General features: G+C 47.6%; 1 pseudogene across 1 annotated transcript in view; it reads left to right on the top strand.

Moving 5' to 3' along the window:
* The first annotated feature begins 1,421 nt into the window (after positions 1-1,421).
* Positions 1,422-26,988, top strand: part of LOC146019784 (interferon-induced very large GTPase 1-like) — a 54,859-nt pseudogene continuing 29,292 nt past the window's right edge. Inside the window, exons 1-2 of the transcript XR_014450671.1 lie at positions 1,422-1,477; positions 15,490-15,689. The product of XR_014450671.1 is annotated as an interferon-induced very large GTPase 1-like (transcript). The remainder of the gene's footprint in view (positions 1,478-15,489; positions 15,690-26,988) is intronic.

The following is a 26,988-nucleotide window of genomic DNA, read 5'->3' as shown; positions in this document are numbered from 1 at the left end:
TGCCGCGACCTAATTAGCATATGCCGTGACCTAATTAGCATACGTCGCGACCTAATTAGCATAGGCCACGCCCCTTACGGGCGATGTGAGAGTCCCTATTTGCAATCTTCAGAAATTGGGAGGTATGCATGGCATGGTAATAGTCAGGGAAAGCACTACTGAGGCAGCAAAGCAATGTATCAGCACTCAACTGAATACAGTTATACACTAACTGGGGAGCTCAGGGGCACAGGTCCACTCACCAGAAAACTTTCAGGAAAGAGAGAAATACTCCTCCCTTTCCTGCCCTGATATCCCAGCTAACACTGCTCTTCCCTAAGTCCTTATTGGACCACCGAGTCACATGCTTCCCTAGGTCACACAACAGTCTTGGATGTTTAACCCACTCCATGCCTATTGCAGACATTACGTTATTCTTATGGCTAGAACTTGATGTCGGCAGCACAGCATGACGGGTGGGGCGGAGAGGCGTGGCTGCGTGGGTGACACACAGGAGCAAGCAGGAGGCTCAGCCGGACCGGTCAATCTCTAAGGGAACCACCACCTGTCTGTGTACACAGTAAAACTGTTAATTGTATTTATGTGCCTATTATTACATTTATTATATTCATACATGTCACATCATGATGACATGCATGAATACAATAAATGTAATATTAGGCACATGAATACATGTCTATATTATAGAGACCACGCCCACATTTTAATATTAAGACATGCCTACTTTTTGAGAGGCCACGCCTACTTTCCCAGGAGTGCGCACGCCGCAGGCGCACGCATTAGGGTGGTGAGGGGGGTCTCCAGGAATCTATTAGGGTTGCCGACGGGGAGAACCCCGTAGAGGAGACTGTCAGCATCACCTCTGGGGGCGGGGCCTGATGGAGACATTATCAGTCCCTGCCCCCAGTGATGCAAATATGAAGGGGCGGAGCTAAATATGACAATTTGCATATTTAGCCCCGACCCCTTCCGACGAAAAGCCACAAATCGCGGCAATTTCAAGCTTTCAATTCCAGGTACATGAGAGGGGGAAGGGGACCGGCGGAATCCAGGAGGGTTGCCCACATTTCCAGGGGCCCGGGAGGGGGACCCGATTTTCGGGATCCTCCCGGCCATTCCGGGAGGGTTGGCAACCCTGGAATCTATTGTGTGTGGTGGCAACCCTAGCAGGGACTGATGTGAATGTTCACATATTCTCTGTACAGCGCTGCGGGATATGTGTGCGCTATATAAGAAACTGTTATTAAATAAATAATAAAATAGTAGGATATCTCCCATATTTGGGAAACAAAGCAGGGGAGAGTGAAAGTGAAAGTGTTTCTTGTTTCTTGGAAATCATGTGAATTCCAGCCAAGGGCAGTGCTTTATTCTGGGCTTGTTTTTTTGGGTGGCTGATAAAACTGTTTTTCAGCCTCATCAGTCAGACATTCTTCATAGAGGATTCCCCTGCTCGGAGCTTCCTGAGGAACAAGAGAAGGTACGTGATCGCAGATCTGCCTGTGTCTAATGCTATTTATTCCGGACAGGCTGCTAATATGTTGGGGTCAGTGTAATATAACCACCACAGAAGATCCGGTTTGTGATCATTGTAATTCTATTTATTTCTTTGTTAATCTGTCTCAGTTGTAGCCAGCTAAATGGGTCAGGTCAGTATGGGTCGACAATCATTAGATCGACATGGTCAAAATGTCGACACATGCATTAGGTCGACATGCAAAAGGTTGACTTTAGTTATTCATGTTTTTTTTTTTTTTTAAAAAGGTGGTTTTTCATATTTTACTAAGTGGGCAGAGAGGGAGAATATAATAGTGTGCTGATCGCAGCGAGGCTGGGGCAGAACTACCCCAAGGGGTTAAAAGTAGAGATGAGCGGGTCCGGATCTTCGGGATCCGACAGATCCGAATATGGAGTCGGCTCGGGAGTTCCCGCCTGAATTCCGGACCGAAATCGGATTCTCGCGGGATCTGGATTCTATATAAGACGCGCCCCGCCATCTTTACTCCATTATAGGAGAGGGAAGAGGGTGGTTGGGATCTGTGCTCCGTGCTCTGTGCCCTGTGCTCCGTCCCTGTGCCGTGTGCATCCTGCCGTATGCCCTGTGCTCTGTGCACTGTGCTCCGTGCTCCGTACCCTGTGCCCTGTGCTGTGATTTATTTAGTGACTGATTTTGTTTTTTTGTTGTAAACTAGGTGCTGCAATGTTCACACGCAGGGGCTGCAGTGCTGCTGACTGTACACTCAGTGTACAGGGGCTGCAGTGTCCATAATACAAGGGGCTGTGTCCAGTGTGTCAGGGGCTGTGTCCAGTGTACAGGGGCTGTGTCAAGTGTACATGGGCTGTGTCCACTGTCCAGGGGCTGTGTCCAGTGTCCAGGGGCTGTGTCCATTGTCCAGGGGCTGTGTCCATTGTCCAGGGGCTTTGTTCATTGTCCAGGGGCTGTGTCCATTGTCCAGGGACTGTGTCCAGGGTGATAGGCTGTATCCAGTGTCCAGTGTAACGGGCTGTGTCCAGTGTGAGGGCATATATATCTAGTGTCCAGTGTGACGGCCTATATCCAGTGTGACGGCATATATCCATTGTCCAGTGTGACGGCATATATCTAGTGTCCAGTGTGAGGGCATATATATCTAGTGTCCAGTGTGACGGACTATATCCAGTGTCCAGTGTAACGGGCTGCGTCCAGTGTCCAGTGTGACGGCCTATATCCAGTGTCCAGTGTGATGGCATATACCCATTGTCCAGCGTGACGGCCTATATCCAGTGTCCAGTGTGACGGCCTATATCCATTGTCCAGTGTGACGGCATATATCCATTGTCCAGTGTGACGGCATATATCCATTGTCCAGTGTGACGGCCTATATCCATTGTCCAGTGTGACGGCCTATATCCATTGTCCAGTGTGACAGCATATATCCATTGTCCAGTGTGACGGCATATATCTAGGGTCCAGTGTGGAGGCATATATATCCAGTGTCCAGTGTGACGGCCTATATCCAGTGTCCAGTGTGATGGCATATATCCATTGTCCAGTGTGACGGCATATATCCATTGTCCAGTGTGACGGCATATATCCATTGTCCAGGGTGACGGCATACTGTATATCCAGTGTCCAGTTTAACGGGCTGTGTCCAGTGTCCAGTGTGACGGCATATATCCATTGTCCATTTCGACGGCATATATCTAGTGTCCAGTGTGAGGGCCCTGGGGGAGTGGGGACCCCCCCAATAAAGGGTTCCCCCCCTCCAGGACTTACCTGACCAGGCTGAAGCCTGGTGCTGTCCCCGGTGGCCCTGTGCGGTGGCCTCCGGGCTGATTCTGGTGTAAAAAATAGAACAATAAACTATTGTTTTAAACTGTAGAACTATGAGTCCCAGCAAGCCTCCCCTGCAAGCTGGGACTTGGTGAACCACAAGTCCCAGCCTGCAGGGCATTAAAGGGCCCGCTGGGTCTTGTAGTTCCACAGTAAAAAAAATAGTTAAATAAATACACACTGACACCTGTAAAATAAAAGTTTAATACATACATTACACACACACTGATACTTACCTATCTTGATCCCGTAGGTAGGTCCCAGAGTTTTGATCCGTTGCCTTGTCCTGGTTTCGGATCCATGTCGGCATTCTTCTTCATGTCGATCTTCATGTCGGCGTCGCCGTCAGGTCCGGGTCCAAAGAAATCCATGGTGGACCTGTGGAAGGAAATCCAACTCACCCAGGTCCTCCATGGAAGTTCTTCTGGCTTGGTCCAGGGCTTGTTCCTTCTTCTTCCATCTTCTGGCTTCTTCTTTAAGCTGCCGGCGACTCCAGCAAACTCCCCGACTGTCAGAGCTGCAGAGATGTTTCCTCCTCGGCGTCTGGACTAAGAATGAATTCTGGCCAATCAGGAGCCAGTAAAGTAAAGTAAAGTAAAGTAAAGTTTGCAGGAGGGCGCCAAAGACCGGCCCTGACCACAAATGTTTATTCTAATGTGCTCCATCCCAGAATAGTAGCGCCGCTCTGCCTCCCTCTCCACACAGCATTTTACCGCGATTCGATGGCCTGTGGAGTGATAGCAAAGCCGACATATGCAATTGTAATTTAATTTGGCTCCTCCTCCCCACAGGCCCAAGAATCGCAGTAAAACGCCATGGAGGGGACTAATTATGTAAGACATCTAGTCACAACACTGAGCAACCACAAATACTGTTGCTGCTGTTCTGCTTTTCAGGCTCTGAGTCCCAATATTTACCGTAAGTGCATTTATGAGGCAGAATTTGTATTTACAGATGGCGCTGTTTTCATTCAGTCCAACAACGCAGCAAGATGGGGCCCGCTAGCGTCTCACATGCTTGTGTGTCCCATTGCTGCGAATGTGGTGCGCAAATGTCACGCATGCGCATCCCATTCTCAGCGAATGGTGCACCGAGACGGGTATACATGCTGCATTGTTGGGTTGAATGAAAACGGCTCCAACTGTACTTAAAATTAAATAAGTATATAGAGTATATATAGTGGGTATTTTTGGCCACCTTTAGGGGAAAAGGAATTAGATATAGATAAAGCAGCACCACTCAGGGGCTTGTGCAAAACCTTGTTTTAATTAGGAATGTGCACCGGACACTTTTCGCGTTTTGGGTTTTGGGTTCTGATTACCTTCAGATTTTGGGTTCTACTGGGTGTTGCCAAAACACCCCCTCAACGTTTTGGGTTTTGGATTTTTGGTTTTGTGTTCCGATTTTTTTTAATTTGTATTCTTTTAATTATAAAAAAGAGCAGCACACCTAGAATTATATGGCAGACTTAGCAACACCCCATGAATTATACAGCACTCTTGGCTTACCCCTGGACTACAGAGCATTTAACAGCCCTTCCAGTAAAAAAAAAAAACACCTTATTTTTATTTTCATTAAAAAAAAGGGCAGCTCCCCTGGTCTGATACGGGACACATGGGGCACCCCTGGAATTATACGGCACACATGCGGGCACCCCAGGACTGATACAGGACACATGGGGGCACCCATGGAATTATATGGCACACATGCGGGCACCCCTGGACTGATACAGCACACATGTGGGCACCCCTGGACTGATACAGCACACATGTGGGCACCCCTGGACTGATACAGCACACATGCGGGCACCCCTGGACTGATACAGCACACATGCGGGCACCCCTGGACTGATACATCACACATGTGGGCACCCCTGGACTGATACAGCACACATGTGGGCACCCCTGCACTGATACATCACACATGCGGGCACCCCTGGATGGATGCAGTACACATGCGGGTATCCCTGGACTGATACAGCACACATGTGGGCACCCCTGGACAAATACATCACACATGTGGGCACCCCTGGATGGATACAGTACACATGCGGGCACCCCTGGACTGATACAGCACACATGTGGGCACCCCTGGACAAATACAGCACACATGTGGGCACCCCTGGATGGATACAGTACACATGTGGGCACCCCTGGACAAATACATCACACATGTGGGCACCCCTGGATGGATAAAGTACACATGCGGGCACCCCTGGACTGATACAGCACACATGTGAGAACCCATAGATGGATGCAGTACACATGTGGGCACCCCTGGATGGATACAGTACACCAGAGCCAGATTAAGGTCTAAATGGGCCTGGAGCTGAAAATGATCAAGGGCCTATTATGCGCAATAATAGGGGTTGTGGCCAGCACCTAATAATGTGGGGGCGTGACCAGTGTTCTGGTTGGGTGGTCTGCTCATGGGTGTGTCTCTATTTTTGTAAATACTTTCAACTAATTATATATGCCTGGAAAAAGCAGGGGGCTGACATAGGAAAAATGCAGGGAGATATCCAAAGGTGCACCCACAGGATGCCGATGTCCTAAGATACTTGCGGGGTGAGGCGGCACTCCAGTCAGAATAAAATAGTGTGCCGAGCGTAGCAAGGCACCGTGCCCTCTGCTTGGTGAGTGTAGCGAACCCGAAAGGGGGAGTGATCCACAGCCCCCCCTTGTCCGCATTGCGGCGGTCGGGAGTCCGGCGTCGGTATTTCGACCGCCAGCATATCATACCGGACCCCATATATCCCTTAGACAAATCATGCAACACAATAGTAACCCCTTTATACTGTACACACCCCTTTATACTCTTACACATTATGCCACATGGAATGAGAAAAAAATTCACACTGACTGAGCCAAAATTCACACTATGGTTCACGGATTGAGTCAAAATTCACGTTATGCCACACAGATTAAGGCAAATATTCACATTCTGCCACATGGATTGAGCCAAAATACACACTATACCAAACAGATTGAGCAATAATGCACAATATGCTTCATAAACGGGCATTGCGCGCCAAAGGTGTACATTAAAAGTTACACCATAATATCCATTACATGTTAAGCCACACACCATAATGTCCATTACGTATTAAGCCAAACACCATAATGCCTATTAAAAATTATGCTACATAAGTGCTGCTTACCTATATGCTCATTGCCAGGGGTTCCATGCTCATTGCCAGGGGTTCCATGCTCATTGCCAAGGGGGAATACATGCTTGTGGTAACTGAGGGACAGCCGCCGCCAGGCAGAAATGACAGCCATTGACAGCCGGACAGAGAGCAGGGGGCTGTATTCAGAGCAATGTAGGTCCACAGCTATTTGATATAATACCCCTTTCACACCAGAAAATGCAGGGATTTACCCAGGAATATTGACCCAGGATCATGTAGGGACATTCCCGGATTGGCCCCTTTTACACCAGCCTAGTTCCTGCATTTTCTGGCGTGAGGAGGAGAGAAAACTACCCTCCCCCCTTTAAACAACCAGCTATATCTTCGGAAACAACTGACCCATTTACACGAGGGATTCAAATTATTTTCAAATGAATTTGGTCCTGTGAAACTGGGCCATTTGGTTCCAGAGAAATCTGTCCTCAAACAACATGAACAACCATGAAATTACATTTCAAAAATGAAAAAAATAAAATAAAATCGGTTTACACGAAATATCTCTAGAACCAATGAACCCATATGGACCAGCCTGGTATCAGATTGAAGGCCCAGCAATTTGCGTTAGACTGAGATCAACCTTGAGCTTCTGTGATGCCGTTGGAACCAGGAGGGAGTCGGAATTTGTGGGTCTCATGTTATCCTAAGGGGAAAACGTTCCAGCTTTGCCTGGCAGTATCTCCGCTTCCCGGGGGGCTAGAGACGCAGGGCTGGGCTTGTTGGAAAGCCCTGACCCTCAGCTACAAAATGGGCCTGTAGCTGTAGCTCCATCAGGCCCATTGTTAATCCGGCTCTGCAGTACACATGCGGGCACCCCTGGACAAATACATCACACATGTGGGCACCCCTGGATGGATAAAGTACACATGCGGGCACCCCTGGACTGATACAGCACACATGTGAGCACCCATAGATGGATGCAGTACACATGTGGGCACCCCTGGACTGATACATCACACATGTGGGTACCCCTGGACTGATACATCACACATGTGGGCACCCCTGGATGGATAAAGTACACATGTGGGCACCCCTGGACTGATACAGCACACATGTGAGCACCCATAGATGGATGCAGTACACATGTGGGCACCCCTGGATGGATACAGTACACATGCGGGCACCCCTGGACTGATACATCACACATGTGGGCACCCCTGGACTGATACATCACACATGTGGGCACCCCTGGATGGATAAAGTACACATGCGGGCACCCCTGGACTGATACAGCACACATGTGAGCACCCATAGATGGATGCAGTACACATGTGGGCACCCCTGGACTGATACATCACACATGTGGGTACCCCTGGACTGATACATCACACATGTGGGCACCCCTGGACTGATACATCACACATGTGGGTACCCCTGGACTGATACATCACACATGTGGGCACCCCTGGATGGATAAAGTACACATGTGGGCACCCCTGGACTGATACAGCACACATGTGAGCACCCATAGATGGATGCAGTACACATGTGGGCACCCCTGGATGGATACAGTACACATGCGGGCACCCCTGGACAAATACATCACACATGCGGGCACCCCTGGACTGATACAGCACACATGTGAGCACCCCTGGACAAATACAGCACACATGTGGGCACCTCTTGATGGATACAGTACACATTCGAGCACACCTTGACTGATACAGCATTCCTGGACTTATACTGGGCACTGGCAGCAGTAATTAAAAAAAATCTTTTATTTTTGCTTTGAATTTTTTTTTACATTAAAATAATGCAGCCCTCTCAGTAGCACTAGCAGCCCCCTCTATGCATTAATCATCCCCCCTCCCAGCAGGTTTCCACTCAGCAGAAAGCACGGACACATCCGTGCTGTCTGAAATCACCAGCCTGTTTGAAAATGGCGCCGACCGCCGGGAACTATATATCCCCAGGTCTCGCGTGAATCCAAGGCGGAATTATGAGGTGTAAGCCTCGATTTGGACTCGGAAAGACGGCGGGAACCGGCAAATTCCTCGGATCAGGTAAGTTCGGGGGGGGTTTGGATCTCTAGGATCTGAACCCGCTCCTCTGTAGTTTTAATGTCACATATACTCCAGTATTTTGAGGTGTACAACCCCTTTATCAAGGTGTTGTTTTCCCTGAGGGAATCGGGGCAGTAGTTTTGTGCTGGACTACTTTATATATATATATATATATATATATATATATATATACACACACCGTATAGGCGCTCAGGTTAAAACAGACTCAATACAACAGCCAGTAGTAAGCCACACACACACACACACACACACACACATACAGTATAAATGTATATATATGGTTCTTTCTCATCTTTGTGGCCAAAGCTTATGCTACAGAACTTGGGTAGGAATCTTTGCGTACCATGCCACCACCCTGGATCCACGCCTCTACCCTCCTGTGTCCACACCACCATCTATTACCTTTAGTAAAGTTGTGGCAAGCGAAAGTGATATACCTTAGAACAGGGTCTGAAATTGCCCCATGTGTACGCCCCTTAAGGCTTTAGGAGGTGAGCTCAGGAACATGTCCCCCCTGAGAGGTACTCTCTCTCCTCCCATTGTTCAGGATTATAAATGGGTTGAAAATGTCATGTACATATTTTCAAGTATATGTATTCAAAGTAATCAGCCCTGTTTTGTGCAGTGTCCGTGGCCGAATTGTTTTGGTGGCGCAACACATGCGACTAGGTGGAAACACGTGCAGCTTAAAGTTCCTAGGTATACTGATGTAGTAACCCCGCCTACTGTTATGCTGGCCCTGCCCATGTTGATTTGGTGCTGCCCACATGAGGCCACTTCCAGAAATTTTCCAGGACCACTTTTGGTCCCCAATCCGCCCCTGTCATCCTGTAACCCAGCACAAAACCCCTCACCAAAGGTGCCGATTTATGTTTTTGCTGGTGGGTGCCTTCATGAGGAATTGGTGTGGTCACAAAATAATACCAATTTATATTATGGAGCACAGCTGTCTCCAATAGTCAAATTACGGCAACAGAGTTCCACATACATAAATGCCCCCACAGTGCAGGTACATAAATGCCCCCACAGTGCAGGTACATAAATGCCCCCACAGTGCAGGTACATAAATGCCCCCACAGTGCAGGTACATAAATGCCCCCACAGTGCAGGTACATAAATGCCCCCACAGTGCAGGTACATAAATGCCCCCACAGTGCAGGTACATAAATGCCCCCACAGTGCAGGTACATAAATGCCCCCACAGTGCAGGTACATAAATTTCCCCACAGTGCAGGTTCATAAATGCCCTCACAGTGCAGGTGCTTCGCGGACAGAATACATTCTCCCCGGCATACTGTTTCCCAGGTGGCGGGTCCGGCGATGTGTGCTGCATCAAACAAATTAGCAAGTTAATATGGCGGCCCAGCAGCGGGACTCGGGCCCGTGGGTGCTCAACAATTTCCGTGGGTGCTCGGGCCCTTGAGCACCCACAGAATCGGCACCTATGCCCCTCACCCATCCAGTACCCCTCACTCAGCACAAAACCCCTCACCCATAGCAATCCTCCTCCAGTACACGTCACCCAGCACAGAACCCCTCACCCATAGCAATCCTCCTCCAGTACCCCTCATCCAGCACAGAACCCCCACCTGTAGCAATCCTCCTCCAGTACCCCTCACCCAGCACAGAATCCCTCACCCATAGAAATCCTCATCCATTACCCCTCACCCAGCACAGAACCCCTCACCCATAGCAATCCAGTACCCCTCACCCATAGCAATCCTCATCCTCATTATACACTGTATATACCTGTATCACATAGCAATCCTCCTCCAGTACCCCTCACCCAGCACAGAACCCCTCACCCATAGCAATCCTCCTCCAGTACCACTCACCCTGCACAGAACCCCTCACCCATAGCAATCCTCCTCAAGTACCACCCACCCTGCACAGAACACCACACCCATAGCAATCCTCCTCCAGTACCCCTCACCCAGCACATAACCCCTCACCCATAGCAATCCTCCTCCAGTACCCCTCACCCAGCACAGTACCCCTCACCCATAGCAATCCAGTACCCCTCACCCATAGCAATCCATTACCCCTCACCCTGCACAGAACCCCTCACCAAGCACAGACCCCTTCATCCATAGTAACCCTCATCCAGTACCCTCACTCAGCACAGTACCCCTCACCCAGCACATAACCCCTCACCCATAGTAACCCTCATCCAGTACCCTCACCCAGCACAGTACCCGTCATCCATATTAATCCTCCTATTGGCTTCGGTGATGAAGTATAAAGGTTAGCGGGGGGGGGGGGGGTTAACTTGAACACACTATCTATCTATTTATCAGTGACTGTGTCACTCATGTCATTCTTTACTAAATTGGTCTATGGTTTTGTCTTGTTTTGCATACAGTATAATATACATTTAGTTACGTCAGCCACCTGCCCCCGGTAGGCATTGGCCCATCCGCGAACTTGTGGGAACAGCCAGCGTTTTTATGGGGACGCTAATAAAATGGTGTGCATTCTCAGGGGCGAGCCCCGTTTTTACCCCGTCTGCCCTCTCGGCCCTCCCTCCCCACAGCGAACGGCCCAGCAAATGTGTAACTTGCCAAAGCCGTTCCCTGATGGGGTTTGCAATGAGTGATTCTGAATAAGCCCCAATGTTACACTGTTTGGCTAGGAAACACTGTAGCTGAAACATGTTTATGCACAGTCACAATTGCATACAGAATATAGGATTGCTGTATTTCTGTTTAATCAGCAAAAGCTGCTTGTGTGTCTTAATTATCTTGACGTGCATAATATGCATTTAACGGGAAAAGATTGGAAAAATTACACGTACACTATACTGTATGAGCTACTTTGACAAATTGAAATATGTTTTGGATTTTTAACCCCTTCCCGACATTTGACGTACATTTACGAAATGAAAATGAAAAATTTTGAGCCAGAACTGCATTTTTGTGTAAAAAATTACATTTTTTTACACAAAAATGCAGATCTGGCTCAAAATTTTTCATTTTCGCAAGGAATGAAGGAGACAAAGCACCCCAAAATCTGTGCCCCAATTTCTCCCGAGTATGGCAATGCCTCACATGTGACCAAAAAATACCAGTTGGGTGCATGGCAGGACTCAGAAGGGAAGGAGTGATATTTGGATTTTGCAGCACAGATTCTGGTTGAATGACCCCTGAAGCACCCATACAGTGGAACCCCCCCACAAGTGACCCCATTTTGCAAACTACACCCTTCAGGGAATTCATCAGGGGGTATAGTGTACATTTCAAACCCCCAGGGGTTTCACCAATTTTGATACAACTGAGCTGTGAAAATGAAAAATTTAATTTTTTCATTTTCACAGCCCAGTTGTATCAAAATTGGTGAAACCCCTGGGGGTTTGAAATGTACACTATACCCCTAAATGAATTCCCTGAAGGGTGTAGTTTGCAAAATGGGGTCACTTGTGGGGGGGTTCCTAAATTTTAGCATCTTATGGTGCCTAGAAACCTACATGGTGCCTAAAAAATAATCTCATAAAAAGGAGGCTCCAAAATCAAGTAGGTGCTCCTTCTATTATGAAGCCTGTGGTTTGGTCAACGTGCACACTAGGGCCACATATAGGATATTTATGAAAACAAAAGAATTGGGGGAATCAATTTTTAGTCACATTTCTCTAGTAAAATCTACTGTGTTCCTTAGAAAAATGTATTAAAATTGCAAATCTGCAAAAAAAATGAAATTTTGAAATTTCACCTACACTTTGTTTTAATTCCTGTGAAACACCTAAAGGGTTAACAAACTTCCAAAATGCTGTTTTGAATACTGTGAGGGGTGCAGTTTTTGAAATGGCATCATTTATGGGGGGGTCTCACATACAAGTCCCTCAAAGTCACATCAGAACTGAACTGGTCCCTAAAAAAATCAGTGTTTGAAATTTTCTTGAAAATTTGAAAATTTGCTATTCATATTGTAAGCCTCCTAGTGTCCAAAAAAATTAAAAGGAAGTTGAAATAATGATGGAAACATAAAGTAGACATATGGTCTATGTTAGTTATTAACTATTTTGAGTGGTATGATTATTTGTCTCACAAGCAGAAAATTTAACATTTTGCAAATTGCTAAATTTTCCATTTTTTTACGACATTTTGGTATTTTTCACAAAAAAACACAGACTGTATCGACCCAAATTTACCACTAATTTGAAGTACAATGTGTCACGAGAAAACAATCTCAAAATCACTGGGATAAGTAAAAGCAAAAAAAAGTTATACCCACTTAAGTGATACATGTCAGATTTGAAAAAAATGGCTCTGTCAGGAACGCAAAAACTGGCTGTGTCAGGAAGGGGTTAAGGTTAGATTTTTTTTAAAATGTTTATTTATTGCAAATCTGCTCTAATGTTGTACTTATAAATTAAATTAAACATTGCTGATTATAACTCACGCCCTAAAAATACAGCTCTTATTAGGTCTGACTTTTTTAAGCTTTTTTGTACGAGATAATTCTGCTAATTCTGCTCTTATTACTTTCTGGCCTGCAACTGTTATACTGGACTGCAGTGCCATTGTTATGCCACTGAGTAAGATACTGAGTAACACCACTGTGGGTGACATTTAATGAAATGAGATTTTTAGTCACTTTCAAATTCGCCCATTATCGCACTTTCTGAAATCGCATTTTTTGCAGCGAATTTGCATATGTGCGATTTTTAGTTATGAAAATGTGCGATTTTTAGCCATGAAAATGTGCAAATTTGAGTAAATGTGCCAATTTGTGTTGAGATAGGTGAGCTGTCTTTCTCCGGCACAGATAACAGCTTCTGTAGCACTGTCCCAGCACTACAGCACTGGAGACGCATCGACCAGCCATGCTAGCAGCCTCTGTAGTGCTGGGACAACACTACAGAAGCTGTTATCTGCGCCAGAGAAAGCCAGCTCACCCCGCTGTCAGTGTGGGATGAGCTGGCTTTGAGTGACTGAACTACAGTGGACTGTCAGTTGGTTTGTAACCAGGGGAGGACAAAATACCCCCACGATCGTTATACATTTTTTAAGCTTTTTAAAACATTTTTCGGTACTTGTTTCCTAGCACGGCCACACCGATTAAGATCGGGGTGGTCGTGCTGAAAAAAATCGGTCGATCGCATCGCATGCGATTTGGTCGCATGCGATGCGATCGACCGATCCGACCGATTTTTGACCCGATTTTTTCATTAAATCCAATGTAAATTGGGTCCCTGGGACCCAATTTTACATTGGATTGAATGAAAAAAATTCCAAACCCCCCCAAATTGAAGCGTGTACACAGCGCCCCACGATAGACGGCAACCCGAAGCGTGGCGAGCGCAGCGAGCCCGCGAGGGGCGGCGGTACGCGTCCTCCGACCTTTTCATGCCCTACTATCCACTACGGCGTGGAGTGAGAATAGAATAGTGTGGCGAGCGCAGCGAGCCACCGAGCCCGAAGCGTGGCGAGCGCAGCGAGCCCCGCGAGGGGACGCGGATACCTTCACAGGTAATCGCGTCCCTTCGCGGGCTTCACAGTTGTCGGCGTCGCCACGGACACCTGTGAAGCCCGCGAAGGGACGCGTTTACCTGTGAAGGTATCCGCGTCCCCTCGCGGGGCTCGCTGCGCTCGCCACGCTTCGGGCTCGGTGGCTCGCTGCGCTCGCCACACTATTCTATTCTCACTCCACGCCCTAGTGGATAGTAGGGCATGAAAAGGTCGGAGGACGCGTACCGCCGCCCCTCGCGGGCTCGCTGCGCTCGCCACGCTTCGGGTTGCCGTCTATCGTGGGGCGACGACGGGGACATTTTTAATGTGAAATGGGTCATATTGACCCATTTCACATTTTTTAACATTTTTACACCATTTCAATGTTAAAAATTTTTTTAACATTGAATCCTATGTAAAAATCGGGTGCATCGCGTCGCATCGCGTCGGGACCAATGTTAATGGTTCCGACCGACGCGATGCCCCCGATATTTTACAGTTCCCGACAAGATTTCAATGTTAAAAAATTTTTTAACATTGAAGTCAATGCAAATATCGGGGGCATCGCGTCGGTCGCGTCGGGACCAATGTTAATGGTCCCGACCGACGCGATGCCCCCGATTTTTGTTTCCTAGCCGGCAAAATGGACCTGATTTCAAAGGAAATCGGGTCCATCGGGCTAATCGTGTCCCTTAATTAAGGGACACGATTAGTTACGATTGTGGCCGTGCTAGGAAACAAGTACCCATTTTTCTAAAGTTTTCTTCATTTTTATTTTTTATAATTTTTTCTCCCTTGTCTTTGTATCGGCCGGTACATTTTTGTACAATCATGAAATGTGTTGTTCTATATATTTATATTTTATGTATTTTTTTATGTATATTTTATTGATGAAATAACATAAATGTTATATTAATTATAATTTATTTGACTGGCTTACATTATTATCAATTTAATCACAATACGATTATTATTTTTATTTCTCTTATTATTTATTTACCTTCATTTATCGGTTCCTAGCGCTACTGTTAGTGCTATTTTTATCTTGTTTCTAGGGATTGGTTATCCCGCAAAATTAGCAGCTGGAACCCCGTATATACAGGGTTAATATAGCGTTCATTATCTATTGTCGTTTGCACACACCAAAGCTGCACACACCAGAGCTTCCCACTCCATCTCCTGTACGCAATATGATGACATCACGGGCATGACGTCACATTCTCCTGCAGCACCAAACTCTGACACCCCAACCTTGCCTCATGCACATAGAAAAAGAAGGCTAAATATGAGTGCCTTTGTACTGTGTCAGTAGGGTAAGCAGGGCACCTTAGGTGACAATATACAGTACCCTGTGCTCAGTTTTGCCTTCCCTGTCAGTAACAGGACTTCCATCCATATTTCTGGTAGCATGAATGGTGGATGATGCATCTTACCCCTTGGACAAAGCAACGGATCGGTCAAGCCAGGATAGTAGAATAGGATTGTCTACTCTGCTACTAATAACAGTTCTGCTTACCTTTACAGGTGATTCTTACCTTCACTTCACAGCTTTCTGGGGCATCATGAACAAAAGAAAAAAGCAGAAGTCCAAGGCCAAAGATGGTAGGCCACCAAATAACATGGAATCAGTAATGCACCAAACTGAAAGGAAGACACATGCTACTTCCATTGTGATTGCATCGTCAAGCCTATGGAAGACCAGCAATACAGGACAGGGAATACAGGTAATAGTATTCTAGACCCTCCGCATCGCCACCTAAACTCACCATTTATCATTTGAACATAAACCCTAATAATCACTCTATCCCCGCCTCTGCTGTAGTGTTGTCACATTCTGATCTTTTATAGTGCTGGCCGAGAATTGTCCTGCCCACACTTCATGTCCTGCTCTTCTACCCAACCCTCAACCCTCCCTCACCCAAACCACTAGCCACTATATATGCAAAATTTAGCAATCTTGCTTCCTACTTCATGGACAAGATTGACACGATCCAAGATTGATTGGTATGCTCCGACGCAGTCAGTGATACTACTTAATTCCCTACCTTAACTCTCTGACACATTTACTTCATTTGATCCCACCAATGAAGATGAAGTACCTGCCCTTTTCTCTTCCTCCCGCTCTACCTCACTTTCTTTCCTGAGCTCGTTGGCATTTTCTCCTCATTTGACTCCACAAGTGAGAATGAAGTATCAACACTCTTCTCATTCTCATACTCCACTAACTCTCCTCTTGACTCTATAATCTCACAAATAAGTAAATCTCTGTCTCCTGTGCTCATCCCAACCTTCACTAAAATCTGTAACCTCTTTCCTCCATTGTTCAAACATGCAGTCATTACTCCGATTCTGAGAAAACACAGTTCCTACCCAAGTTCTCTCTCAAACTAATATTCCCATCTCTCGGGTCCCATGCACCTCCAAACTACTTGGGAGACTTGCCTGCGGTAGCCTCACACACTTTCTTAACTTGCACAACTTATTGGACCCACTTCAGTTCCCAACACCCCACAGAGACAGCACTGACTAAAGTTGTGAATGATCTGGTCACTGCTAAGTCTAAAGGCCACTATTCACTACTAATTCTTCTAGATCTCTCTGCTGCTTTTGACACTTTTGACCACACACTTCTCATACAAACACTACAATCCTTGGTCTTAAAGACACAGCCTTTTCTTGGTTCTCATCCTACCTATCTAGTCGCTCCTTCAGTGTTCATTTCTCTGATTCCACCTCCTCTACGCTACATCTTTCAGTTGGAGTACCAGGGTTCAGTCTTAGGTCCTCTGCTTTTCTCAATCTATGCCTTATCTCTTGGTAACCTAAATGGCTCTTTTGGATTTCAGTATCATTTATATGCGGATGATACTCAACTCTACTTATCCTCCCCAGACCTGTCCCCATCTGTATTGAGCTGTGTCTTTGAATGCATTTCTGCTGTTTCATCCTGGATGTCATCTCGCCACCTGAAACTAAATATTTCTAAAACAGAATGAATTATATTTCCACCAATAAATAGGAGTTACCAACCAGATATAGCTATCGGTGTTGAGAATATGATAATTACTCCTACTACTCAAGCTCGTTGCCTAGGTGTTATCCTTGACTTTGTTTCCTTTGTTCCCCACATTCAATCTGTCTTGAAACATATTCAAATTACGCCCTTACCTTACACAGGACACTGCTAAAACTCTAATCCATGCTCTCATCGTCTCACACATTGATTATTGCAATAGTCTCCTTATTGTCCTTCCCCAATACAGACTATCACCACTATAGTCCATGATGAATGCAGCTGTGAGGAATGCCTTCCTTGCCAATCACATCCCCGCTGTACAGTCCACACATATCCTCACCTATTAATCACATCCCCACTGTACAGGCCACACCTATCCTCTGTCCAATCCAATCACATCCCCACTGTACAGGCCACACATATCCTCTGTCCTATCCAATCACATCCCCACTGTACAGGCCACACATATCCTCTCTCCTATCCAATCACATCCCCTCTGTACAGACCACACAAATCCTCTGTCTTATCCAATCACATCCCCACTGTACAGGCCACACATATCCTCTGTCCTATCCAATCACATCCCCACTGTACAGGCCACTCATATCCTCTGTCCTATCCAATCACATCCCCACTGTACAGGCCACACATATCCTCTCCTATCCAATCATATCCCCACTGTACAGACCACACACATCCTCTCCTATCAAATCACATCCCCGGTGTACAGACCACACATATCCTCTCTTATCCAATCACATCCTCGTTGTACAGACCACACATATCCTCTGTCCTATCCAATCACATCCTTGTTGTACAGACCACACATATCCTCTGTCCTATCCAATCACATCCCCACTGTACAGGCCACACATATCCTCTGTCCTATCCAATCACATCCCCACTGTACAGGCCACACCTATCCTCTGTCCTATCCAATCAAATCCTCACTATACAGGCAACACATATCCTCTCCATCCAATCACATCCTCACTGTACAGGTCACACCTATCCTCTGTCCTATCCAATCACATCCCGACTGTACAGGCCACACATATTCTCTACTATCCAATCACACCCTCACTGTACAGGCCACACAGAGGATAACTCTGTCCTATCCAATCACATCCCACTGTACAGGCCACATCTATCTTCTGTTCTATCCAATCACACCCTTACTCATAGGCAAATCTAGGGGGTGATCCGGGGGTGCACCGGACCACCCATTAGCCCATTTTGTAGCTGAGGGATGGGGCTCTCCAACAAGCTCAGCAAAGCTGGAACGTTTTCCCTATAGGATAGCATGGGGCCCGCTAATTCCGACCTCCACCCAGTTCAACGGCTGCCAGTTCCCCCTTCGGCATCACTGAAGCTCGAGGTTGATCTCAGTCGAACCCAAATCGCTGGGCCTTCAATGTGATACCAGGCTGGATCCATATGGGTTAATTGGTTCCAGGGATATTATTATTTATTAACAGTTTCTTATATAGCGCATACAGATTCAGCAGCGCTTTACAGAGTATATAGATAAACATTCACATCAGTCCCAGCCCCAGTGGAGCTTACAATCTATATTCCCTACCACATGCACACACACACACACACAGACATTATAGGGTTAATTTTGTTGGGAGCCAATTAACCTACCAGTATATTTTTGGATTGTGGGAGGAAACCGGAGTACCAGGAGGAAACCCACGCAAGTACGGGGAGAATATACAAACTCCGCACAGTTAGAGCCATGGTGGGAATCGAACCCATGACCTCAGCGCTGTGAGGCAGTAATGCTAACCATTACACCATCTTAAACTGTTTTTTTTTTTTCATTTCTTAAATGTAATTTCATGACTGTTTATGTTCTTTGAGGGCAGATTTCTCTGGGACCAAACAGCCCAGTTTCACGTGACCAAAATCATTAGAAGCCAACTCAAAAGTTCTTCAATATGATACTGGTCTCATGTACTGTAAATGGGTCAGTTGGTTCCAAAGATATAGCTGGTTGGTTAAAGGGGGGTAGGGAGAGGGGAGTGGTTGTCTCTCCCCCTCACACCAGAAAATCCAGGGACTAGGCTGGTGTATAAGGGGTCAGCCTGGGAATGTCCCTGCATGATCCTGGGACCATATTCCCAGGTAAATCCCTGCATTTTCTGTTGTGAAAGGGGTATTATTTCAAACAGCCGTGACCTGCAGTGCTCTGAATACAGCCGGGCAACCTCCTGCTCTCTGCCCAGCTGTCAATGACTGTCACCCCTGCAGCTTCCGCTCCAATTCTTCTCCCCGCTTTCACCTTAGCCCGCCCCCCTTTTAATCATGTGGTGCCGGCGCCTGGCATGCTCCCCCGACGTCACGCACAACAGCGTGCACAATATTTCAAATGTCCACTTGGCTAGAGGAGTCACCAGGAGGGGAGTGGGAGTGTGCTCTGCGCTGCGCTCTGCTCCTCTCCCCATAGAAGCAGCTGCATCGCTCTCCATCTCTCCCTGCAGCAGCAGCGAAGGCTCATATAAAAATTTACAGTAAGTGGCACTTTTGGGGGCATTGCTTAAGGGACACTACAAGTGGCGGTATGTGGGGTCATTACGCATAATGTGTGGCTTAATGTGTAAGGGGCATTACGGTGTGCAGCATCATGTGTAAGCGGCATTATGTGTGCGGCATTATGTGTAATGGGTACTATGGTGTGCGGCATCATGTGTAATGGGTACTATGGTGTGCGGCATCATGTGTAATGGGTACTATGGTGTGCAGCATCATGTGTATTGGGTACTATGGTGCTATCAAGCAAGAACCCCTAGCAATGAGCAGGTAGGTAAGCAGCACTTATGTGGCAAATATGTAATGGGCATTACGGTTTGTTATATAGAATGTAATGGGCATCATGATGTGTGGCACAATGTGTAATAGGCATTATGGTGTGTGGCACAATGTGTAATGGGTATTACGGAGTTTGCTCAAATGTGTAATGGGCATTACTGTGTATGGTCTAAAGTGTAATGCCACACCCCTTTTTGTGACGCCATGCCTCCTGTCACAATATGCAAGTATTCAGTGTTACCTGCTTGTAAAATCCTGCTGGCTCTGTCTATTGCTGCTGACAGCTCTGTGTGGTTGAACTCTGCATGCTGATTTCAGCTTCTGATCCACTCCATGCTGCAGGAAAGTCTGTGTGATCTGAGCTCTGCTGATTAGTTGCAACACCTGGTAACTCTCTCCTGCAGGAGAGTTCAGTGTGAACTGACCATGCTCAGCCTTCATTGATTAGGGCACCTGTGAGTAATTAGCTCCCTGTGCTTCCTATATAAAGGCAGTCTCTGGCAGACAGAAGCTGCCAGAGTATAGGCTCACAACCTGCTCCAGTGTCCCTTGTACTTTACTGTGTTCCTGATCACCAGATACTGACTTCGGCTTAATCCCTGTGTACCGTGAATCGTGGGTTACCTGTGTATGACCTCAGCCTGCCTCCTGACCACTCTCCTGCCTGATCCTCGCGTACCGTACCCAGTGATTACCAGTGGACGACCTTGGCTTGCCTTCTTACTATTCTCCTGTCTGATCCTTGTGAAATGTGCTCCGTGACATACCAGTGTACGACCCGGCTAAAATGACTACGCATAATCCTGAATCCAAGCTACCTGTTTCCAAGGGGTTACCAGTGCCACATGGGGAACCTGCTGAGGGGACCGCGACCGGCATGTCCATAGCGGCGAAGCCCAAATCCCAACTGGAGGGGTCACTGGTGAACACCTATGGCGTGGTAAGACTCCGCACCCCTGTGTCAGGTCTAGCCAATCCCGGCCTGGTGACCAGCGTAATGTACCTGAGACCGTGACACCTCCTTCCTATGAGGCCATGCCCCATTTTTGCTGCGCAGCTATCCCGCGTAAAGGTTCCCCTGCTGTTATGTCTAAATCTGGGACCACCCATTACCATAATTCTAGATTCGCCTATGCCCTCACTGTACAGGACACATATCCTCTCCTATCCAATCACATCCGCACTGTACAGGCCACACATATCCTCTGCTATCCAATCACATCCCCACTGTACAGGCCACACATATGCTCTCCTATCCAATCACATCCCCACTGTACAGGCCACACATATCCTCTGTCCTATCCAATCACATCCCCACTGTACAGGCCACACATATCCTCTGTCCTATCCAATCACATCCCCACTGTACAGGCCACACATATCCTCTGTCCTATCCAATCACATCCCCACTGTACAGGCCACACATATCCTCTGTCCTATCCAATCACATCCCCACTGTACAGGCCACACATATCCTTTCCTATCCAATCACATCCCCACTGTACAGGCCACACATATCCTCTCCTATCCAATCACATCCCCACTGTACAGGCCACACACATCCTCTGTCCTATCCAATCACATCCCCACTGTACAGGCCACACATATCCTCTGCTATCCAATCACATCCCCACTGTACAGACCACACATATCCTCTGTCCTATCCAATCACATCCCCACTGTACAGGCCACACATATCCTCTGCTATCCAATCACATCCCCACTGTACAGGCCACACATATGCTCTCCTATCCAATCACATCCCCACTGTACAGGCCACACATATCCTCTGTCCTATCCAATCACATCCCCCTTGTACAGACCACACATATCCACTCCTATCCAATCACATCCCCACAGTACAGGCCACACATACCCTCTGTCCTATCCAATCACATCCCCCTTGTACAGACAACACATATCCACTCCTATCCAATCACATCCACACTGTACAGGCCACACATATCCTCTCCTATCCAATCACATCCCCACTGTACAGGTCACACATATCCTCTCCTATCCAATCACATCCCCACTGTACAGGCCACACATCCTCTGTTTTATCCAATTAGATGCCCCCTGTACAGACCACACATATCCTCTTCTATCCAATCACATCCCCACTGTACAGGCCACACATATCCTCTGAACTATCCAATCACATCCCCACTGTACAGATCAAACGTATCCTCTCCAATCACATCCCCACTGTACAGACCACACATATCATCTGCCCTATCCAATCACATCCCCACTGTACAGACCACACATATCCTCTGCCCTATCCAATCACATCCCCACTGTACAGACCACACATATCCTCTGTCCTATCCAATCACATCCCACTGTACAGGCCACACACATCCTCTCCTATCCAATCACATCCCCACTGTTCTGACCACACATATCCTCTGTCCTATCCAATCACATCCCCACTGTACAGGCCACACATATCCTCTGTCCTATCCAATCACATCCCCACTGTACAGACCACACATATCCTCTGTCCTATCCAATCACAACTCCACTGCACAGACCACACATATCCTCTCCTATCCAATCACATCCCCACTGTTCAGGCCACACTTATACTCTCCTATACAATCACATCCCCACTGTACAGCCCACACATATCCTCTCCTATCCAATCACATCCCCACTGTACAGGCCACACATATCCTCTCCTATCACATCACATCCCCACTGTACAGACCACACATATCCACTCCTATCCAAACACATCCCCACTGTACAGGCCACACACATCATCTCCTATCCAATCACATCCCCACTGTACAGGCCACACATATCCTCTGTCCTATCCAATCACATCCCCACTGTACAGGCCACACACATCGTCTCCTATCCAATCACATCCCCACTGTACAGGCCACACATATCCTCTCCTATCCAATCACATCCCACTGTACTGTCCACACATATCCTCTGTCCTACCCAATCACATGCCCACTGTACAGGCCACACATATCCTCTCCTATCCAATCACATCCCCACTGTACAGACCACACATATCCTCTGCCCTATCCAATAACATCCCCACTGTACAGACCACACATATCCTCTGTCCTATCCAATCACATCCCCACTGTACAGACCACACATATCCTCTCCTATCCAATCACATCCCCACTGTACAGACCACACATATCCTCTGTCCTATCCAATCACATCCCCACTGTACAGACCACATATATCCTCTCCTATCCAATCACATCCCACTGTACAGGCCACACACATCCTCTCCTATCCAATCGCATCCCCACTGTTCTGACCACACATATCCTCTGTCCTATCCAATCGCATCCCCACTGTACAGGCCACACATATCCTCTCCTATCCAATCACATCCCCACTGTACAGGCCACACATATCCTCTCCTATCCAATCACATCCCCACTGTACAGGCCACACATATCCTCTGTCCTATCCAATCACATCCCCACTGTACAGGCCACACATATCCTCTGTCCTATCCAATCACATCCCCACTGTACAGGCCACACATATCCTCTCCTATCCAATCACATCCGCACTGTACAGACCACACATATCCTCTGTCCTATCCAATCACATCTCCACTGTACAGGCCACACATATCCTCTCCTATCCAATCACATCCCCACTGCATAGACCACACATATCCTCTCCTATCCAATCACATCCCCACTGTACAGGCGACATTTATGCTCTCCTATACAATGACATCCGCACTTTACAGTCCACACATATCCTCTCCTATCCAATCACATCCGCACTGTACAGACCACACATATCCTCTGTCCTATCCAATCACATCCCCACTGTACAGGCCACACATATCCCCTCCTATCCAATTACATCCCCACTGTACAGTCCACACATATCCTCTCCTATCCAATCACATCCCCACTGTACAGGCCACACAACCTCTCCTATCCAATCACATCCCCACTGTACAGGCCACACACATCGTCTCCTATCCAATCACATCCCCACTGTACAGGCCACACATATCCTCTGTCCTATCCAATCACATACCCACTGTACAGGCCACACACATCCTCTACTATCCAATTACATCCCCACTGTACAGGCCACACATATCCTCTGTCCTATCCAATCACATCCCCACTGTACAGACCACACATATCCTCTCCTATCCAATCACATCCCCACTGTACAGATCACACACATAAACTCCTATCCAATCACATCCCCACTGTGCAGGCCACACACATCGTCTCCTATCCAATCACTTCGCCACTGTACAGGCCACACATATCCTCTGCTATCCAATCGCATCCCCACTGTTCTGACCACACATATCCTCTGTCCTATCCAATCGCATCCCCACTGTACAGGCCACACATATCCTCTCCTATCCAATCACATCCCCACTGTACAGGCCACACACATCCTCTACTATCCAATTACATCCCCACTGTACAGGCCACACATATCCTCTGTCCTATCCAATCACATCCCCACTGTACAGACCACACATATCCTCTCCTATCCAATCACATCCCCACTGTACAGATCACACACATAAACTCCTATCCAATCACATCCCCACTGTACAGACCACATATATCCTCTCCTATCCAATCACATCCCACTGTACAGGCCACACACATCCTCTCCTATCCAATCGCATCCCCACTGTTCTGACCACACATATCCTCTGTCCTATCCAATCGCATCCCCACTGTACAGGCCACACATATCCTCTCCTATCCAATCACATCCCCACTGTACAGGCCACACATATCCTCTCCTATCCAATCACATCCCCACTGTACAGGCCACACATATCCTCTGTCCTATCCAATCACATCCCCACTGTACAGGCCACACATATCCTCTGTCCTATCCAATCACATCCCCACTGTACAGGCCACACATATCCTCTCCTATCCAATCACATCCGCACTGTACAGACCACACATATCCTCTGTCCTATCCAATCACATCTCCACTGTACAGGCCACACATATCCTCTCCTATCCAATCACATCCCCACTGCATAGACCACACATATCCTCTCCTATCCAATCACATCCCCACTGTACAGGCGACATTTATGCTCTCCTATACAATGACATCCGCACTTTACAGTCCACACATATCCTCTCCTATCCAATCACATCCGCACTGTACAGACCACACATATCCTCTGTCCTATCCAATCACATCCCCACTGTACAGGCCACACATATCCCCTCCTATCCAATTACATCCCCACTGTACAGTCCACACATATCCTCTCCTATCCAATCACATCCCCACTGTACAGGCCACACAACCTCTCCTATCCAATCACATCCCCACTGTACAGGCCACACACATCGTCTCCTATCCAATCACATCCCCACTGTACAGGCCACACATATCCTCTGTCCTATCCAATCACATACCCACTGTACAGGCCACACACATCCTCTACTATCCAATTACATCCCCACTGTACAGGCCACACATATCCTCTGTCCTATCCAATCACATCCCCACTGTACAGACCACACATATCCTCTCCTATCCAATCACATCCCCACTGTACAGATCACACACATAAACTCCTATCCAATCACATCCCCACTGTGCAGGCCACACACATCGTCTCCTATCCAATCACTTCGCCACTGTACAGGCCACACATATCCTCTGTCCTATCCAATCACATCCCCACTGTACAGGCCACACATATCCTCTCCTATCCAATCACATCCCCACTGTACAGGCCACACATATCCTCTGTCCTATCCAATCACATCCCCACTGTACAGGCCACACATATCCTCTGTCCTATCCAATCACATCCCCACTGTACAGGCCACACATATCCTCTCCTATCCAATCACATCCCCACTGTACAGGCCACACATCGTCTCCTATCCAATCACATCCCCACTGTACAGGCCACACACATCGTCTCCTATCCAATCACATCCCCACTGTACAGGCCACACACATCGTCTCCTATCCAATCACATCCCCACTGTACAGGCCACACACATCGTCTCCTATCCAATCACATCCCCTCTGTACAGGCCACACATATCCTCTGTCCTATCCAATCACATCCCCACTGTTCAGGCGGGATGCAGTTGATTTGCCGGCGGTCGGGATCCCGGCGGTCGGAATCCCGACACTGGAATCCCGACGCCGAAATCCCGAAACTTTCTCCCTCCGTGGGTGTCCACGACACCCATAGAGGGAGAATAAAATAGCGTGCCGAGCGTAGCGAGGCACCGGGCCCGCTGCGTGGCGAGCGCAGCGAGCCCGCAAGGGGGGGCGATCCATGTCCCCCCCTTGTCGGGATTCCAGTGTCGGGATTCCGACCGCCGGGAAATCGTATCGGATCCGTTCAGGCCACACATATCCTCTGTCCTATCCAATCACATCCCCACTGTACAGGCCACGCATATCCTCTGTCCTATCCAATCACATCCCCACTGTACAGGCCACACATATCCTCTGTCCTATCCAATCACAACTCCACTGCACAGACCACACATATCCTCTCCTATCCAATCACATCCCCACTGTACAAGCCACACTTATGCTCTCCTATACAATGACATCCGCACTGTACAGGCCACACATATCCTCTCCTATCCAATCACATCCCCACTGTACAGGCCACACATATCCTCTCCTATCCAATCACATCCCCATTGTATAGACCACTCATATCCTCTGTCCTATCCAATCACATCCCCACTGTACAGGCCACACATATCCTCTGTCCTATCCAATCACATCCCCACTGTACAGGCCACACATATCCCCTCCTATCCAATCACATCCCCACTGTACAGGCCACACATATCCTGTCCTATCCAATCACATCCCCACTGTACAGACCACACATATCCTCTCCTATCCAATCACATCCCCACTGTACAGGCCACACATATCCTCTGTCCTATCCAATCACATCCCCACTGTACAGGCCACACATATCCTCTGTCCTATCCAATCACATCCCCACTGTACAGGCCACACATATCCTCTCCTATCCAATCACATCCGCACTGTACAGACCACACATATCCTCTGTCCTATCCAATCACATCTCCACTGTACAGGCCACACATATCCTCTCCTATCCAATCACATCCCCACTGCATAGACCACACATATCCTCTCCTATCCAATCACATCCCCACTGTACAGGCGACATTTATGCT

Source organism: Crinia signifera, chromosome 7, assembly GCF_055691185.1.
Source record: "Crinia signifera chromosome 7, ASM5569118v1, whole genome shotgun sequence".
Lineage (NCBI taxonomy): Eukaryota > Metazoa > Chordata > Amphibia > Anura > Myobatrachidae > Crinia > Crinia signifera.
Note: the sequence above shows the minus strand (reverse complement) of the source record. Positions and strands in the feature narration are given on the sequence as shown.